This window comes from Dermacentor albipictus, chromosome 4 (genome assembly GCF_038994185.2).
Source record: "Dermacentor albipictus isolate Rhodes 1998 colony chromosome 4, USDA_Dalb.pri_finalv2, whole genome shotgun sequence".
NCBI classification, from domain to species: domain Eukaryota; kingdom Metazoa; phylum Arthropoda; class Arachnida; order Ixodida; family Ixodidae; genus Dermacentor; species Dermacentor albipictus.
In genome coordinates, this window is record NC_091824.1 from 79,768,454 (window position 1) to 79,781,335 (window position 12,882).

At 45.4% G+C, this 12,882-nt stretch overlaps 1 protein-coding gene across 1 annotated transcript in view; it reads right to left on the reverse strand.

The window, feature by feature from the left end:
* LOC135913340 (uncharacterized) overlaps positions 1–12,882 on the reverse strand; it is a 298,144-nt gene that overhangs the window by 163,741 nt on the left and 121,521 nt on the right. The gene's annotated exons all lie outside the window — the stretch shown is intronic.

Consider the following 12,882-nt stretch of genomic DNA (forward strand, 5'->3'; position numbering starts at 1 on the left):
AAAAATAACTTATTGCTTTCTAAAATACATGAGTAAAATTAATAGGTATAAGTCGGCTTAAATTTAAAATGCAACGAAAGATCTCTGGTAATGGCATGATGTGCCTTTCATGTTTGCATGAAACCATATCTTTTTCTGAATTCTTTGGTTATTTTTTTGTGGCAGTGAATAAAATTGTAATGGAACTCTCACAAGGAGTAACTTTGATTCCAGCACATCACTAATAGCTGTTATTTTTTCCATATAAAAATCTGAAGTAGTTAATATGAATAAGTCGCTTGATATAGAATGACCTGCGCAGGAACGTTATCATGGCGGAAAACACAACTGGATCATGCAACAGCAATGCAGCATAATAAATTGCTCCCATCAGCATCACTTATTGTGATTGCCATGTTTCAGAAGTATGTAACGTTTACCGAAATTGGCACATACCATTCAAGCAACAAATAAGGATTGTACAGTGATCCTTTTTCAGTTTTACAGATCTTTAAGTTGTCTGTGCCAGGTAGCATAATTTTTTTTCTTGAGCTGGATTATTCGGAGGTGGACATTACTAGCACAAGAAATGGAAACATTAAACTGATTCTCATAAATTTATTAATTCACTTATCACATCACGGCACATATTTCAGTTTGCAAATTGTAGCCAGTGATTTTGAAAGACATATTCACTTGAAATTAATTTCCAGGATGACACCAGTTGCGAAATTTTTCCATAAATGTGAGAAATACATGGGCATTCCGGTTACTTTTGTGCTTCAATGCATAACAGTGCGTTCTGTTAAAAAAAAGTAAGTGCTACAGCAGTGCATTTCTACAGCCAGTTTGATGGCATGTGTCTCGTTACTGTTGTCATTCTGGAAGTTCGTTCTAAGTGCATACACCTTGTAAAATTACCGTCTACAATTTGAAAAGCTTTATTAGGAACTGAGTTTTTCTTAATCAGCTCACTATGGTGTCTTGATTTCTCATGCAAATAAAGTTTGGCACTCTGTATCTAGAATTATGTTAGCTGCAACAGTCCGTGTTTAATAAATTCCATGAAACTTAAAGATAACCACCCTGCATATCAGGTCTCAGTTGAGTGCTGTGGGCTCAAGCAAATTGTGCCATGGTAATAGTACCACTGGCTCCCAAATAGAGAAAGCAAGTGCCTTTTTTGAGTGCTCTTATTAACAGTTATGTCAGTCTGCTTCTACATTTAATTTAGGTATTTATTTTTAAAAATTTATTTCTTTTGAGAAATGTGTTTTACTTGAGGGCCACACAGACTACATCTTCAGTATTCTGTTTTGTTATGGTGTCAAGCTGCAGGAAGTTTGTACTGTGCAATAGTTTTTAAGAAATTTCTGATGTGCTCAAACTACAAATGGTTGTACATTTACACAGATGTTTGTTTACAAATAAACAGTTCACCTAGAAAAATGGTTTTTGTCTGCATCAGTTCAGCACTCTTAATATTGTGGAGGTCCATCCACTCTGACAATTGAAAAAAGTGGCATAACAGTACTGCTAGCAGTTTTACAATATGGTTTATTACAGGCGATCTGGGAGCATGCTTTTGAGACCAGGGTGGCAGAGGCCTGCGATACAAAACCCCTGTATTTAAATTTTATCCCTGCCCTCTCACAGCAAACATACCAACGTGACATCAAAGGTAATTATATGCAACATAGCTCAGCAGTATTTTAAGGAAAGTGCAGGTTTAAACTGCTAAATACCCAGTGGGGCATAAAGGGCTTTCAACATAATTTGTGTTGATGTTCAACAGATCTGCAACAATTCTTCCATGGGCTCTCAATATTAATGAACAACACATTTCAACAACACGTCAATGGGCTTTCAATTTTGAGACAACACATCTTCAACAATGCTTCAATGGGCTTTCAACATTGACAAACAACACATTTCAACAATACGTCAATGGGCTTTCAAGTTTGAGCTTCAACAATGCTTCAATGGGCTTTCAACATTGACAAATGACACATTTCAACAATACGTCAATTAGCTTTCAATATCGACAGGCAACACGTCTTCAACAATGCTTCAATGGGCTTTCAACATTGAAATACACCATAGTTTCAACGATATGCCTACGATCTTTCAAATTGAGAGGCCACAATGATGTTTCGACAGAATGTCGCGGGCCAATTATCAACACTTGTCAACAATTTCCTCAATGCTGTTTCAACAATTCCCCAATGATCTTTCAAGGTCATTTGTTGACGTTGAACAATGATATCTCAATAACCTTTCAACAATTTTTTTTGTAAGGGAAAAGCAGGAAAAGTAATGAACAATAAACGAAAACAAGATGTTTGACAGCATGTTACACTCCTGTAACACGTGAAGGAGAAAGCCTACGGCACACTTGGGTAATGCATTAGGTTGTACGATAGGAGGCGTCAGACTTCTCGCAAGACATAATGAGTCGCAGTGTGAAATATACGTGCGTAAAGTCATTGCCTGCGAGCTTCGGCCTCCCCTCTACGTGGCCGCGTCGCATTGTCGCGTTGATGCTTTCGTAGTTCAGTTTCTTCGGCCCATTTTCGACGCTCACCTACGGCTTCGCGCGCTCGTATAGCGGGGTCAGACTCGTGTCAACGAGATTTCTCTTCGACTTTACATTGCATCCTCTTAGCAGGGGAAAGCAGCACTCGCGCTTGAACGCCTCATTCCCGCTGCTTCATGCGTCGTATCTTGTTTCTCGCTTGGAGCGCATCCTCGGCCGTAGAGTACTTCCGAGGCGAGGGGGTGGGAAGTATGAAATGCTTCATTGATGATTCGCATGCTTGTTTTGAGCTTGTTTTTATTGAAACGTATGCTATTCTGTGTGTTGTATGAGTGATTTCAATGAATGTATGCACTGTTTGCCTCACTTTGCTGAGCGCTTGTAGCCTCTGCGTTAAGGGGGTATGAGCCATTGCTTATGGGGTTATGAGCCATTGCTGCTGATGATGTCTTTTGTACCATTCGACTAGACGCCGCATTTTTCAGGCGTGAGTCACTGAAACGAGCCACATAAGGCTTTCCTCTTAAAGAATAATAACAAACGTCGAGAACCATCGGGGTGTGCTAGTCCAGCCACAACGGCCCTATAGCAAGGCCCATTAAGCTTCAAGGACATTTTTCTTGGCAGAATAGGAAATGGCCTCCCTGGCGCACTATTTGGCCACTTCTCCCTCATGAATCTCAGATAGGAATTAACGAGCGTGCGAGCAGTCGCGAGACCAACGAGTGAAATATTTTTTTTTATAACTTAGCACTGTAAATTTAGAGTGAGGGCCTTGAAAGAAAAAAAAAAGCAAACGAACTTGGAGGTACACAAAGAACCTTGAGAAGAAGCAAAGAACCGCGCAGCAAGCGATGAAGCGAAACATTTTACGCGTAACGTTATGAGACAGGAAGACAGCTGTGTATGGTAACAAACGGAGGTAGCCAATATTTCACTACAGATAAAGAGGTAGAAATGAAGTTGGGCAGGCTACGTTCAGCACAGGATAGAATCAGTGTCAAAGGAAGTGAAGTTGCGGGCGGCGGAGAACTAGATAGTGTGACGAAACGAGATACTTTGCAGTCATAACATGGGGGTCAGTGGGTGCGAGGAACGGGTAATTGGAAATCAATAGGAGAGGCCTTCATCTTGCAAATGACATAATGTATTCTGACGATGATGATAATGATGACGATGATATAACTCACCGCTTCCCCGCCTCCGATAGGGATGGTGAATAAGCAGGTTCGTAGAATAGGGTGATGGGAGCAGTTGCCCTGACGAGGACAAGTGCCCCATGTCTAAAACGTTGGTTCCACACCGAGGTATCCCTTGGTCGACAACTGTCGGTTTCTTCACGTAAATGATCCATGCCATGTTTTTTTTAAAGTGATACTTATTGCTACGGCTCGCGTGACCGATATGATCAATGACAGATAAATTTTACGCCTCCAAGATGCAGCTGAGTTGCGGAGCACGCGATAATGCAAAGCTTGGAATTATTTAGGCCATCTGGTGTTTCTTAGATCGCACGGAAAATTACAATGCGTGGCCGTCTTCGAGATTTACCCCATCAATATGAAATGCATTGATAATCTCTCATAGGCAGGAGCTTGTATTCTCAAATTCGTTTCAATTACCACGAAGAGGGGGAATAAAAGGAGGAGGAGGAGCAGGAGGATGTTCTAGGCTGCAGGCGGATCTAATCTTGCAATATATGTCGGCAATTGTGCTTTTCAAGCTTCTCACTTCAGGAAATCTTAAGAAACACAATAGCTGTAGGTATGTCGTTCAGATCATCGTCTGTCATAGATGCAGCGGGAAACGGGGGAATAAGACGGCGCGCACAGCGAGGCGGAGCAGGACACGAGACTCCAGCTTGTGACCTATCACGTGCCCGATGATGGCTCCCTAAACTCCCCAACCCCCCCCCCCCCCCCTCTCCTGACTGGCGCGCTTCTCCTGCCCCGCTTGATTGTCGTCGCATATGATCGTTGCCGATGAACACTGCAGCTGCATCGAAGCCGCGACTTTTCAAATTATAGAACGTTATAGGAGCTGCTACGTTAGCGTGCTCTCGCCTTCTCCATTCGGTGCGAAGCAAAGCGATTCGCGCCCACTGGTTCCCGCCGGTCGCTTTCGCTGCAGCAAGGGTCGATGATGGGCCTCGTTCCCAAATCATTTGCGCCATAATGGCGTCCCAGATGTTGCACAGTGCATGAAAACGCGTTCCGCTGCGCCTGCATATTGAGAATGTTAGCGCAGGCATTTGGCACCTTCCTTCTCGGAGTCGCACGTACCATTCGCATAGGTTGCGCCTATGCGGCGGAAAATCTGCTGCTTTATATATGCCTTGCTAGTACAGCAAACTGAATACGCGAACTCGTTCAAAAGTAAGACAGATAACAAGATTAGATAGATAGATAGATAGATAGATAGATAGATAGATAGATAGATAGATAGATAGATAGATAGATAGATAGATAGATAGATAGATAGATAGATAGATAGATAGATAGATAGATAGATAGATAGATAGATAGATATTCATAGAGTCAAGGGTCAGCCAATTGTGATGCTCAGAGGGAGAGAGAGAGAAAGAGCGCAAGGAGCCGAATGGCCGAGAGGTCCACCGATTTGCTACCCGATTTGCTACCCGATTACCCGATGCTGTCCGCTACCCGATTGCTACCCGATTTGCTACCCGATGCTACCCGATTTGCTGTCCGATTTGCTACCCAACACTGGGGGTAAGGGAAAGGGGTAATCGAAAGAGGGAAAGAGGGGACGAGACCAGCTGGCAAATGCTAAAGAACATCTAGATACAAGAAAGTTCGCAAATACCGCAGGTGATGCCCGAAGGGTGTTCAATGGTTCTACCGAGACAAAATTTTCTACCGAGATGGTTCTACCGAGACGAAATCACAGTAGAGACAAAAATTTCGTCTCTACCGAGACGAAATTACCGAGACGATGGTTCTACCGAGACAGTTTTGTCATCGTTATTAGACTGTACAGGCACACCGTATTTCCGTTACCACTTTGAAGAAAGAAAGAAAGGAAGAAAGGGAGCAGGAAATACACAGTTATCCCTCCAACTTGGTGCTTGCAGAATGATGTTTCTTTTTGTACTCGGGTTAAATTACGCGGGGTGCCTAATTTTGCCATCTTTCTCCACATTCCTCTCCTTTCTTTTGATTTTCTGACATGTCTATATGATAATTCTCGATTAGTTATAGCGTTACAAGTAGACTGCTTCTATATTTCTCTTCTACTTTTTCAATACTTACAATGCTTATTTAAAATACTTATTCCGTCAAATTTTGCTAACTACTTTATTGATTCGTTTATTATGAAGTGATATTCTGCATGTTGGCTGGTGAGCTATGAAGTCGTATTTCTTTCAATTACTACTGAGTGTGTCCGTGACTCTTGCGACATTCGAGGGCCAGCAATGTAAACTTACATAAAACAGACACACGGACATTTGCTTAGACCAACTGACGTGTCATGTCATTCTTTTGAAAGAAATAAATAGATAAACAGGGAAATCATAAAAAAGCAACAGTAGACAGAAGAAAACCTAAAGTAAGTAGCATCAAAATCACCCGAGCTTTCATAAAAATAAACATCGGCGTTGTTGTAAACAATAATAGGCGTACCCGGAAAAGACGGGATGGCGCTTGTATTCGGTAACGCCGCCAGCGCGTGGGCTGCAACCGACGGTCGCATCACCGCGGAGGAAAAATGTCACAGCCAAAAGTGTGCACACGGAGCATTCTGTCGAAAGGGAAAGGGAATGGCTGTGGGAAACAACCATAGTTTCCGTAGACGGGTTTAGCAACGTGGAAATCGATCACTTGACCTCTCGGCTTCAGCGGTATTGCTAAAAAAAAAAAAGAAGAATTGCACGCTACACAGAATAGGTGGTGTAGGTAACGCGCTTTCGGGATTAGCTTTCTCATGGCGCGTGGCAGGCAGGCCTGCATTCCTCCCTTTATAATATTTCTTTAATAAACCTTACAATTTTTTTATAGAAAGTCTATGAACAGTCTATAGACGTCTATAGACTGTCTATAGACTTTCTGTAAAAATTTTTGTAGGGGAAAACTTCAAGCACGCTCATGCAGATTCATTTACGTTCTGAGGCACTGCGCGTCGTCATATTTGGTGTTAGAGATTAGAAGGAGCGCACCTTGCCGGTTCGCGAAGACGAATATATTCGGTCATGCGCTTAGTCGCGCGATCTAATTGCGCCATTTATTCTATTCGGCTGAAGCCAGCGAAAAGGAAGGATTTTATCTTACGTAGATGCGCAAGAGATTCAAGATTTGCTGATGAGCCTGTTCTGCAGGAAAGAGAGAGAGAGAGAAGATATTTGTTCGCCAAACTTTGCAGATGTATCGGCACGCGTGCACATCGATAAGCGTATAGCAAGGCGAAAATGCTTTAATGGTGAAATATGTAATGAACAATGGCAAACTTAAGCAATCGCTCTATGTCGCTATAAAAGAAGCTAAAATGGCAGCGACTAAAACAATGCATAAAATGAGCTGACTGAATGAATGAAAAGCGCCACGAACACTCAAGCCAGTCACTTCAGTATACGCTGAAGAGGATGAAGGCGAAAGCCTACGCGCACGAGACATTCATTAAATTACTTGACACTATTGAATGCGTTACTCCGTATTGTTTTCTCCCACCAGTGGTCATGGCCTTAATTAACTCGGCCTTTTTTAACTGTGCTTCAAATAACTTCGCCCTAAATAACACCAAAGCTTGTGGGTTCGACTCCCACCGTTGTGCGTTCGAGTGCCTTAATTACCTATGTATAAAGCAACTGTGTCTTAATTAACTTGGCCTTAATTAACACCAACGGTCGCGGGTTCTACTCCCACCAAAGGTACTGGGCTCGATTATCACTAATGGTCGTTGGTACGACTCCATCAATTTTGGTGTCATTGAATTTTGCTGCCCAAGTGCCTTAATTAACTCTATCTGAATTGTGCCTTATTTAACTTCGCCTTAGCACCAAAGGTCGTGGTTTCTACTATTACCAAAGGTTGAGGGCTCGACTCCCAACAAAGGCAATGCGTTTGAGTGCCTTAACTAGGTATATTTCAATTAACTGTATCTTAATTATCTTATCCTTCATTAACCTAGAGGCTGTGAGCTCGACTCCCATCAATGGTCGTAGGTTTTGGTGCCACTTCTCGATGGCACACAATTTTGGTGCCATATATAGCCGGACATCGCATTTTTTTACCTATGAGCCATCCAATGCTTTCGCCTTAATAAGTGGCAGAATAAAGGAGATACATTAAAATGTTGTTGCAGCATTCTTTGGTTTCGAAAACAAATTTACACAAAGAAACATGAACTTTCTTTTCAAACAATCGTGGTTATTGTGAGAGTTCCTTACTATTTAGCATAATGTTATTCATGCCATCCACTTTTCATTCAGTGGTTACTGAATACGCCGATGGCTGTGTTCACGGCACTTAATCTTCAACGCTGTCCACCAATCTCTTGGGACGCTTTTTTTGTTATACCGGCAGCGTTCTTACAAAATACAGCCAAAAGAATATTGCTTCAGCCCGATGCCAAGCGAAAGAGCGAACACCGTAAATTACTTGCCCTGAGATTTCCCTAAAGCTTCACTCCCTGTCTCGGGGTACTCGACTAGTTTGAATGAAGGATCCCGTCAGGGAGTCCCCAGTCTTTGGCGCACACTTTGCCCACCAAGCAAGAAAACGGTCACATCAGAAAAAAAAAAATGCGTAATTACACACCGTTCTGACTCCCACGTCGCGTGGCCTCATTCAACAGGAGTCCAATCTAGGAGGCGGAGGAAAAAATTTCGTCTCGCTTCATGTTTTTCCTTTCGCGTACTTTTGGCTACGTCAGCACTTCTTCCTCCTTATACCGAGTGGCACTGTGGCGAGGGAGGCCGAGCGTCCTTTAATTGGACTTCTTTCATTATGTGACCGCGCCCCAGCTTTCTTCGTGGTCTTCTGTTTTTTTTTTCTTGATGAACAGGGCAGCCACGCTAAAGTGGGAGAGTTTCTCGATTAGATGTTTGCTTCTCGTCCGAAAAAAGAAAGTTAGTTTCTCTATTTCAGCACATCTCTTTAAGTGGCGCTACTTCCGCGAACTCAGAAACTGCTGCTCCGCATAGTTCAAGGAGACTTCTGTCCGCGATAGAAGTTCCACAACGCCTGAAAGAAGACGAAGAAAAAAACTTCTCTGCGTTGCCAGCACTAGTGGTAAGAACTGCGCGCAATGCCGCTTTGTTCTCCAAGAGGCGTTGCCTGCCGTCTTTGCCCGCACGTACGCACTTGCAGCTGGAGAGCAACGCTACTGTTTCCGAGCTTCCGAAACTGCTACAGCAGCCGCTGCGAGCGAGAGACATTAGGCGGGAACGACTTGCACTCGGTGCGAGCCTATACAACGTTCGAAGAGAGCTCGCCGCAAGGCGATCCCATACTGCTGAGGTAGGCATCTCCGCTCCCGCTATCCTGCGCAATTTTTGTGCACCGCACGCCCTCCACATCCCTACCCACAAAGAGAGACGGAGTCGCCTCGCTGTTTTTGCCCGACACCGACCTGAGTACCTCGCCCAACCACCGGCGGGGAGGGCTTATGGCTGCGCCGCCTATATCGTGTGCCATGGCTCGCCCACTCCTACGAGCGGCAGAGTACAGCCATGGCCCCTTGGTATTGATAGCCTCGTAAGCGTCTCAGAGAGCTAATGGTGATTTTTTTTGTTCGCTAAGATTGTCCTGCGGCATAGGAGTTTGTTTAAATGCAAGTGTGTGCAGGGCCTGTTCATGTAGAAATTGCAGTGGTGGCTTAGCGAATGTATGGTCCCCGAGCCACCGCTTATAACGGTCTGCCTGCTCCGTTCCTATAGCTCGGCAGGTCTTAGTATCATTTCTCAAGTATCCTTCGCTACAGGCCAGGGCCATAACAAGCGGCCAATGTCCGGTGTAGAAGCTGGAGCACCTCGTGCAGTTCACCGGCTCTTTAGTTGTTAGTTTTTCGCACGAATAGACCAGGGAGGAGTAAATGCTATTCAGGGGCACTTGACAACGCTTGACTTTTCACTATCAGCAGAGAAATCATCGTTCATACTATTTCCTAGAATTAAAAGAAAATCTACACGCTTGAAGGCAAATTTGAACATGTACTAGATACGACAAGTCACTAACTTCCGATTCCTTGGCATTACCTTGCACCACAAGCTACTCTGGCGCCGCGCTGTTGACCACGTTGTGGTGTCATCGCCACGGAGTCTTAGTAATTGTGGAGTTCTACGTGCCAAAATGACGATCTGATTTTGAGGCGTACCGTAGTGGGGGACTGCGGAATTTTGGACCATCTGGGGCTCTTTAATGTGCACGAAAGTAGACGAAGATCGCTAAGCAGATACGTTCTATACTCCCTCTCTGAGATGTGCGTGGTCTGGCCGTCTGGACTGTATAGTTTCGTCGACAGTTGCGGAAGGCGTGGCAATAGCTGCTGCTCTGTGCAAACTAAAGACATTGCCTCCATAGAATGTGGTCCTCCTTCCGGGCTCAAAGGCCGCGTTGCAACAACTCTATCGTGGTCTACCGTCCATCAAGTTCCCGCGCAAATCACTAGCACTCGTGAAGGAACTCAGGAACAAAGGCTTCACAGTAAAGTTTCAGTGCATTCCCTCCCACAGTGACATTGCTTGCAACGAAACAGTTGATGTCCTTGTATACGCATAGCTCCATCATCCTCGAAAAGTCAAGGGCCCAAAGTGTAATCAAGTTAAGTAATGTGACATTCGAAGTCACTTTGGGTCAATTTGGGTTTCATTACATATGCCATGCGTAACCAAGAGATTTAGTCGAGAGGAAGCCTCACTTTTATATTGAATAAGGACAGTATGTGCTAGTGCACCAGCATGGTTATTTAAGGCGGAGTGTATCAATTCTCCGAACTGTACGACATGCAACGAGACAGAAAACTTTGAACACTTTCTGTGGTCGTGCACAATATTCCAAGATGAAAGGGAGGCTCTCCTGGAAAATCTACAATAAAAGGACCTTCCGCATACGTGCCTGCAACGTCTTGTGTTTCCGGAAGGACCAGTTATAACTCGCAAAAAAACTTCACGTCTCCTTATCGCATTCATAAGAGAGGCTGGTCTCATGGACATGTGGTGAAACACCACAGTGATATTATAAGAGACGCTCGGGCGGACCACTCGCTGGCCTTGATCGCCAGGCTAAACCTGCCTGTTGCTACAACTCACCACCACCACCATCACATCAGTTGTTAGACCCCAGGCCCAGGTGACCTCGCCTCCGCTCCCCATTCGATTACACTCTCTTTCGTGCGAATAGTACAAGCCCTAATATGGGCTTGGATTAGTGCTATTCGTACTAAAGGGAGGGGAGGGGGGGGAGAGAAGATATGCAGACAATGATAAAATAACCGATGAGATACGATTTTGGGGAAAGGCAAGAGTGTAGAGTCAGATGGAAAGGGAGCTGGACGCAGCATAAAGGAAGAAAGTGGGCATAAGATACGACAACGCATGGCGCAGATGTCCTATCTTATATGTCTGTCTTCGTCTTTTTAGCGCTACTCAGTTTCCAGCTATGACTGACCATCTAGTGCAAGTATAGTCAGCAATATAGTCAGTCCAAGCTTAGTCAGCTCACGGAAAAGTGGGGACTGACGAAACTTACGGACCCCAGGTGTTCACTAAAGCTGTTTCAACTCCATCGTTCGCGAGAGAGAGAGAGAGAGAGAGAGAGAGAGAGAGAGAGAGAGAGGCAAAGGGAAGGAAAGACAAGTAGGCATATCGTTCACGAGTTATACTTCCTGAAGTGGTTGGCTCTTAGTCTGGCACTACTTCACTGACCCTTTGAGTCAAAGAACCTCTCACCGCATAATCCTCTCTTACATTTCGTGGTTTCCACGCGCTCACGCTTACGTTTACACTCCTTACTGACAGCCTCATCTCCTTCGCTCCCTATTTTGCATTTTCAAGTCACTCCCTGTGTCCACATTCTCACTCCCAAGTTCACCGATTCACTAATTCTCCCCGCACTTTTGCTCACGATTTCGCACTTCGGCTCGCTCAATCGCCCGTTCTCTCAATGCGCTGTTTGAGCAGACCAGAGTCTACGCTTCCCCGTTCGCCACCGCGGGCCGGAGTTTAATGAAGCCGCGTTCGGAGAAGGGAGAGGAGGCGTGCTCGGTTAACGAGCGGCCCTCGCCACGAGCCTTGCGGTCAGCGGCTGCGCTCAGGCCGAAAAGACAACACGCGTCGAAGAGCGTCGAGAGAAAGCTGGCGTGAGAGGAGAGTGGAGGCAACGGTGGGGCGGGGGGGGGAGGGGGCATAGGAAGAGGGGGTGGAGGGGAGTTGGAGGGTGAGTTGGAAGAGACGCGACGCTTGCGAAAAACTTCGGCGAGTGCTGCCGAGCTCGCGAATATAAAAGGCTAGCCCCGTCGCGGGAGGAGGGCTGCAGGGCGGTGTCGGTCGCGGGAGTGTCGGAGTCGTTGCAAATGACGCTGGGGCCACCTTAATGCGGGCTGATGCGCGCCTGATGCCGGGCTAGCGTGCGACTGTCGAGATAAGCCTCGGGTAGCCGGCGGCACGCAGCTCTCCGTGTGCCTCGTTCTGCGGCGTGCGCGGCGCACGCTTTTGTCGGCGGGCTGTTTGCGCTTCCAAGTTGACGCTGCCTTTGAATGAGGCGCGGGTTTAGAGGCCTTCTGTGTCCGTGTTCCTCTCTCTTTTTTTATACGTAATTCGTTATTTCGAGAGTTCGCTTTTCCCCCCCCTTGTCTGGAAGCGCGCCTGTGGAGGCTTTGATGGAAAACCTTTGTTAGCTCTCCCTCCCCGGCCCGGCAGCGCCCGTCATGTGTGAAGTTTGCAAACTTGGTTAGCATAGACAAGCGGGCCAAAATCGTCTGTGTTGAAAGAGTCCGCACTAGAGCGGTGAAAGGATGGAGGCGCGGCGACTGCTTCTTTTTTTTTGCGTGCATGTATTACTCCTGTTAGCGAGGCTATAAAAGAGGTTTTATAGATAAGCACACAGACGCGGATCCAGTTGAAGAATATTATACCCAAGTAAACAACCTTTGGCAAACGCATGGCAGCGTAATAAAATTTTGTCCTTTCACGGGCAAAATAACGGCTCTGTTTCACGCAAGTGATCCAGAGTCATAGAATTCGCTTTATAAAGCTTTGCTTCTTACTGTAGTGGCAACAGGTTTGCGCAGGTATATATGATACAAGAAGAAAGAACGCAGTTATAACTACGGAGATACAACGCATATTATCGATTCTAAGTGATGGGAAGCTTTCGCGAAGCGCCTAAAATGGAGTGCTATAAATATGCACA